This window comes from Rhea americana, unplaced genomic scaffold (assembly GCF_003343005.1).
Source record: "Rhea americana isolate MKP2758 unplaced genomic scaffold, rheAme1 scaffold_328, whole genome shotgun sequence".
Taxonomy (NCBI): Eukaryota; Metazoa; Chordata; class Aves; order Rheiformes; family Rheidae; genus Rhea; species Rhea americana.
The window spans coordinates 113,570-121,711 of record NW_028186455.1 but is presented as its reverse complement, the minus strand read 5'-3'; positions in this window follow the sequence as shown (position 1 = coordinate 121,711).

Genomic DNA, 8,142 nt, shown 5'->3' with positions numbered 1-8,142 from the left:
CAGTTGCCATGATAGCGCCGCGGCCCGCTTGGCAACGGCGGACGGGGCGCGCGAGGAGCCAATCGCCGCGAGAAGGCGAACGGCCTCCCGCCCCCCGGCGCGCGCGGCCACCGCGGGGGGCGGGCCTCGGCCCCGCTCGCGGCCACGTGATCACGGCCGCGGCGGCCATCTTGGGAACGGGCAGGAAGCTACGGGCTGGATCAGAGGGCAGGCGCGGAGGCCATTTCGGAAACGAGCGGCAGCGGCTCCGGCTGAGGCCGTGGTGGCCATCTTGGAAACGGGCGCCTAGCGTTGCGCGGTAGCTTCCACGCAGGCCCCGTCCCTGACGATTCGTCTCAACTAACGAATTCCCTCGCCCTTGTGCGGCAGCGATCAGTTTGCCCAGCACATTATCTGGTTGGTTTCTGTACCTTCTCGAACCATTATTTTTAGTTAACAGCCACCTAAGGGGATCAGCACCCCTGAGACCTCGAGCAAACGAGTCCCTGTACCAGGCAGAAACACTGACTGAAATACTGAGTCTGAGCGGTTCTTTGGTCCTAAATYGGCTCGGTGTTTTGAAAATTTCTTCCCAAATGCAAAAACTTCAAACTGAACTTGTCCTTAATTATATATACATATACATGTCTGTGTGATGTATAGATAGATATAAAAAAAAATGGAAAATAAACTCCTGGGCTCGGTTTTCTTGCATAACGTAGGCAGCAGGTGGTGCTGCATCCCGAGGAATGCGTGCTTCTCCGCAGAATTTCAGGTTTTGTACACAAAGACTTTGAAAGGGGAAAAAAATTWAAAAAGGGAAGGCATAATCAGGGGCTTGGATGAAATAACTGCCAATAGAACTGTGTTCCTGATACGGAGAAGGGGCAAGGCTGATAAGAGAATAAATAATGCAAAATTTAAATAAATGACACAAAAACATGGGACTTCCAGTTGGCTAGGAGTTAAAATGAAATGGTCATGGCAGGAAAATTAAGGTCCCAACTGGTAAACACCAAAGAACAGAAGGAGATAAGAACTGGCTTTCATCACACTAGATCAGGTTTTAGGAACATCTGAATTAAGACCTTGTTTTCATCCGACATGCTTCCTGTATTTCACAGAAAGAAATGAGGTGCGATGGGCCGGGCTAACAGCAATGCTGCACATGTTGATCATTTTCCACAAGCCCTCAGTAGTTTATAAAGATGAAAGTTTAATCAGTTGGCTTTTCTATATTCTTCTAAACACCACCGAAAGGCACATCTAGCAAGAATCTTGCTCAAAGGGTACTTTAGGAGCACCAAAATGATGCTAATCTGGAGGCTGAAATCATCCATCACTCCGCATTGGCCGTGCCAGTGCTCTGGATGGGTCAGCAAAAACCTTTCCTGGGTCTCATTTACTAGTGCATTTACCTACGGCCTACCCAGTCTTCAGCCTTTCTGGTGGGGTAGCCTGAAAAGGTGTTAGCTACAGCCAGCTCTGATGGGTATGAAAACGATAACTGTCTGGTAGTTGATATCATATAACTGTCTCACCAAACAGCACCAGATGGGAGCAACTGTTAGTGTCTGCCAACTGGAGTGTGATTTAAAGTCGTGACCTGACTGTGACAGTCTCTTATTTTATTGCTCATCCCCCTAGATGAGCATTTTTTAACATATATTAAAAGATTTATCATCACCAATTTCAGCAGAGCTGAAGGAAAGCCAGGGATACAGTTGAGATGGGTCAAGGCATTAACAGGCTTTGGAGCATGGGAAATGCCAAACAAAATGATTGCAAAGGAGAAATATTTTTACATCTAATTAGTAAATATGTATGTTTCTTACAGGCTAATAACATACTTGTTGTTTCTTTACCAGAGAAGCTGTAATACATCAGATACCTAGTTTGCCTGGTACTATATGGATAAAGCCTCCATCTCCTGTTGAGATAAATAGGGATGGTCTGTAGTGTACAGCATGAAGTCAGCGTGTACATGGTATTCATGTATTGCAAGGTAGGGGAGTAAAGTATAGGTTGAGTAGTAATGAGGTAGCAAGGTAATGGCTGAAGGAGAGTGTATCCTGCTGAATACTGCAGGTTGGATCTAGTGGCAGGAGAGAAAAATATGAAACTTTAAGATTGTCTGTCCTCTGTGAGAAGAAAATTTTAAAATTACTGTGTGCTCTTAAACACAAGCTTATTTTCTGATACCGTTGCTCAGAGAGATTTGTTGATAACAAATTGTTGCTATTTTGTGATAACAAGTAATCTGTGTATTCTGTTGCAGGAGAACTATACATGTGTTGGAGTACGCTGGGAAAAATATTGAATTCTTTCTCTGACTCTCTTTCCAGTGTAACAGTGGCTATGGTATTTGCAGGCAGRACAAAACAAAATGTACTCTCCTACATAGGATGGAGTTTGACAGARTACTAGTAGACATACACATTTATCAGCACAGTATCCCACACCTCCAAGAGATATTTTGGTTCCAATAGTATGCCTGGCAGTAATTTGGCCTGTAGGAGTGCTAATCTGAGTCCTAACTCAAGGTCTCTGTATTCTTATTCCTTAAATTCAAGATATCAGATGTTACAGGTGCTAGTCTAACTTCACAGGAATAGGGAAGGATGCTGTTATAAGTGTACTATACTTTATTTGCCTCCTAGGCCATCAACTTCATTCTCAATTATCCTAAGTCATAASTTATTGGTCATTATATCACGATATAGTTAAACTGATGTTTGTGTGTGCACATACATGCCTATCTATGATGTGCATATGTAACCATCAGATCCAAAGATAAGTCTGGTCATACAGCGATTTTATAGATGCAGACCACTGAGAGATATACTGTAATATTACTTCATGGATSAAGCTGTTTCACTGAATTTTGCTAGCAGGCACCCTGCATGTATATGCAGGAATATTCTCACTGAAAACCCAATTCTAAGAATTAYACTCTCCCAGACAAGAAACTGAGCAATGTGAGCTTCACATCATGATAATGCACTGATCCAAACAACTCATATATTGAAGATGAACTGTACTGCCAACTGGTGGTATACAGAATTCATGAGTCAAACATGGGAGCACAAGCTTACAGGTTTAAAAAAATCACAACATTTTTCTTAATTAATTTCAGCTCTTCTAGTTAGTCTTTTGTTACTGACTCTGGATTGATATTTCTAGCTTTTCTCTAGCATCAGAAGGACAAAAAAATTACTTTTTCTATATTTTTCTTTTTCAAAGCTAGCCAAGGAAAGAAAAAAAAAAGTGGCATGGAATTTGCAAAAAGAACATAAGTTATTATCAAAACAACATCTGGAACTGGCTTCCTGCTAGTGGCAAAGAAAAGAATTATATGCAGAAAGACTTCAACATAGCATACTGAAAAAGAACACATTCCTAAAGCTATTATAAAAAATAAGTTACTCATTAAGAACTATCCATCCATGTCTGAAATTAATAGTTCCTTTTGTAACTACAGTGAATATATTCTCTCAATTGTATTTTCACAAATCAATTGGAAAGCAATGTTTTATAAAATGAAAAGTCAGAAGAAAGCACGTCTAGTAAACAGACTCRTTTGGAAAATGTCTCTGTTGTAATTATGCTTCCCAGACTGGATTTAAATTTGTTTACATCAACCTCTGCTTACAATGTTTATATTAGACCTCTTAAGATTTGTGGCTGACCTACATATGCAAACAAAACATTTGCTGCATACTTGGGGGGAGGAATTTGCATGACAGAAGATGATGAAAATATGCATAATTGTAGATGACATTTTTAATTTCTGAACCCTGTTGTACAGAACTTTGGAACTGGCCATGCATGAAAGAGGYTTGCAATTCTAATGGACAGATTTCCTGGCTATAACTACAAAGGTGAACTTTCAAGACATTAAGCTTCTGTTTCTTCTTGAGAAACACAAATCTGGTATAATCATCTAACCGAGCAGACCCTGCACTTCCAGAAAACATACATGACACTGACCGAAGGGGACTGAAACAGTGGCAGCGGGACAGCCTGTTCCATGTTACTTTTGAGTTCATGTCACGTAGCAGCTTCAGAGACTTGCTGAAAGATTCTGCTCTTGAGTTTTCCCTGTTTTCTCCAAAACCTCAGTACAACAGAGGGTAATATCACATGGTTTCAGTCTATGGTACCTCATTTATCTAACTTGCTTTCACATTTCATCACACAGTAACATTTATAAGACATGCTCGGTGCCTCCAGGCTTAGGTGGTTAAACAAAAATTTTAGTTTATCACCTAGTGATCATGAATGATAGAGAGTTATCTGATGTGAACCAAACAAGAGGAACTGCAGGTCAAAACACTTTTTTAAACTACTTCATCTATCTCCCCTTGCTTCTAGATCTTTTTTATAGCTAGGAGAGAGCATAGCTTCCTAGGACAACAGGGAAAAACACGTACAAAATACTCACTTTGCAGTAGCTCTGTATGACAATATTTCATGGTCGTGCAGAACTCCTGACATGCTGTGTAATGCCAGTTACCACCCCCCTTATATCTGTGCCTTAACGTTTGATCATTGGCCATTTTAATACATCAGGGAAAAAATGAAAGATTTTCCTAAGTAGTAAATACTGTTTAATTTTGCTCCACCAGGGCTTGAATATAGGAAGTGAGTATAATGGAAGTAGAACATGTCTCAAATTTTGGAAATCCAGCTGCGAAATGCAATTTTTTGCCATCAATAGTAGAGCATGTTATTGCCATCATACGCTGTTCTCCCCTTCCCCCACATTGTTCAGCTCATCCTGCTTTGTAGGAAGAGGAAAAAGAATCTGGTTGTTAATATTGTGCATAAAAACAAMCCCCCAACTCTTAAATGACTATTATAAAAGTTCTAATAATAGTCACTGAAATCAACGAAAGGTTTTATAACTTTGAAGCAAGGCCTAGATGATTTAGGTGTATTCATCTTTCTTGCCTATAAAGCCATCAGTAAAGTCAGCTAAGTCCCCTGGGTCTTTATCAATGAAATTTTACAGAATAAATGTGTTTTCCCAATAACTCTGATTTGGGCATACTTTGCTTCATTCTGCCATTTTATTAATGTATACAGAAAAATACTATTTTCAAGTAAACACACATCTCCTGAAGAGTGACAAGTGAATTCAGCTGTTAAATCTCAAAAGGCAGTCCACTAGCATGCTGCAAGCCAGCATGATAAGAGATGCACCAGCACAAGCAAGTATTAATAATCTTGATAAAAATGCCATGACAAAAACAGATTTGCTAAGACAGTAAAAATACAAACATCTCTCAGATCTTACAAGTATGATATGGAAGCGATTTCCTGCTACAGAGGTTCTCTCTGCCATTTTGGGATGTCTGTCTAGTTGTTCTTGCTATGTCACATCTTATTTATCATTTAAAATCTTTGTAGTTCTGCAGTGCAGAAATTAGTGCTTAAAATGGTTAGCAGAAGGAAGGTAAATTCCTTGGCATCAAAAGCAGGCTTTCTCTGAAAATGAGTTGCAGAGACACTGCACACTTTATCTGAGATGTGAAGGTGAGTTTTGAAGRAAGTTGACTTGGTTCCTTCCATGCAAGCCAACTGAAGAAACAATTGAAGGGCAGCCTACAAATGATACTCATGCCCTGATTTACACCACATACAAGGTCCCTTCAAATTACAAAACTGTATAGGAARAGGGATTTCAATGCAAAGTGAATGTCAATGGAAAGATAGAAATACGCACATGTGCAAGAACAAGAGAAGGAAAGAAACTTTTGTAGCCTGTGCCTGAAAAGAGAGCTGATATAAACCTGTTCTCTGAAAAAGAAGACTTGAAGCTGTAAGCCAAGAAGCTGTCTTTGGTGCTTAACTCCTACTGTGTTCAGAGAAAGGGAACTTTCTATGTGTGCTTTGCACATCAAAGGAATGACTAGCTCAGTATCTCCATCTGATGCAAACACCCACCATAAATTTTGGCTAACTGTTCAGGTCAGGAAGGGGTTTGTTTACATCAAATCTCTGATGATATACTATAGAACCATTTAATTCCATGTATTTGCCAAATTTTAATCTCAAAAAGGAAAGCTTTCTACCTGCAATGGAGTCAGAGAAGTTTTTTTTGCCTAAAAAACTAGAAAACTAACAGCTTTTTTAATTTAGMAGCCTTCAAATCCAAGTCTCATAAAGAGATCCAAACATTAACCTTAGAAGAGCTAAGCCCTATGAAAAGGTCAAGGAAGTTAATGAACATGGAATATTAAACACCTCAATTCAATCATGATATAACACATTCTGGCACTATAAGCTTTATTAATTCACAGTTGTCTTATTTTTCCCAGAATTCCAGTGAGGTATTTCTTTCCTCTTCTCCAAGGGATTTCATAATCTGTGAGATACTAGAGAGCATCAGAACTAAAATAAAGAAGTTATTTCATCCTGTTCTTTTTATCATAACAAAAGATCTGACTATCCCAATAAAAGTCCACACCATCCTACTTTTGTGATAAGGCTCTGATGGCAATAGGAAGGTAAAAAGGAGGAATTTTCAGCAGCTCAGCACCGTGACAGGTTCATGCATGCCCCAATTAAAATGYAATATTGCAGAATCAATGCAGAGATTCACTGTGTCTGTGTTAGGCCTTTTTTTCCCCTTACCAATTGAATTTCAGTGATTTAAAGGAAGCACTACCATAGGCCGACTGGGTAGCATCTCCTCTTCGGGCTTAGGAGAGCCTGAGGAYTGAATCTTACTCAATTAGTTCAAGGACATTTGAACACAAAATCTGGGTTATTCATTCAGGTTAATAGGTACTTTTTTTTTAATTAAGATTCATACAAAATAAAAAGAGTGCCATGAAATGTTTCAGATGTTCAATAAATAACGGCAAAAAAGAACACACATAAAAATCAACAACATAACTAAATTGATGGATCTCCAGGTGAGATATGTATCTAGAGTAGCGTATGGGACAAAAACTAATATATATATTTATATACGTGAGACAAAATCCATTTTGAGTTACAGTGAATAAATGAAAGATTAGCATAAATTTGTGAATATTTAAATGGCAAACTAATGCAATATTATAACCAGGAAGAAAAAAAAGAGGTGCCTGGCTAGAAAAACTTAGCAAAGACTGAGAAACTGACCACAGAACTTACCCCCTGCTACGACGACCATAATGCCAGGAAGAGCTCCTAATACCACAAAATACTTGAACGTCTGAAATCACAGCCAGTGAACCAACAGTACTTCTTTGRGCTTTTTCTTCCTCTCATAATTATGTTTCTGGATTTTTGGCTTTTGCCCATCTCCCACTGACTTGTGCATGTTCAGAGATGCCAAGAAACTCGGGCTGATTACTGTCATGAGACAGAGACAGGGAGCCGTATGGGGCTAAATTTTCACAACTAAATGACAGGAAGTGGGAAACGACTGGAAGAGCGAAAGACAATCATTTGCGAAAAGGTTTGAAACTCCTGCCGAAGAGGCACAAAGCTAAGAGATCACACTGCAAGGGCAGAGTCTGTTGATCTGTGAGTGAGCCATACTTCCAGAGCCGTACTTGCATACTTACAGACATACTTGGTCTCAGCTCCGATGGGAACTCCTCATCCTCCAGGCTTCAGAAGCCGAGACAGATCAGCACCTCTCGGATCAAATGCCGGATCTTGGATTCTGTTCAATGATAATAAAAGGGATTAAAAAGATCTCCCGTGCTAACGCAAAAGCCACATAAAAGGTGGTGCCCAATAATGTTCAAGCATAGGGCCAGGGAGTATTTGGTAAAAGCTTGTAACTGATCACTCCATACACCATGAGCTAAAATTGTGTTTTCAGTGGGCATAGTCGGTGCGGTGATGGGCTTCAGATGGGGCCCTGAAGGCACCAATGAAGGTAAATCACCTTGAGATTTGATATACAGAGCAGTTTTGGCCAGCCCCCGTCGCACAGAGGCTGCAGTAAGGTTCTAGATCATTTCACACACATAAAAACAGTAATAAAACGAAAACGGTCAGGGGAGAAAGCCAATAGTTCAGATAAGATGATGCTCAGCCCTCAGCTCCTCCGGTTTTTGGAACAGGCCAAGAAAGCCGCGGAAGGAGCGGCGCTGCCCGGCGGCCCCGGCGGCCCCGCTTGGCGGCGGGGGCGGCCGCGGGCTCCCCTCGGCGGCGGGG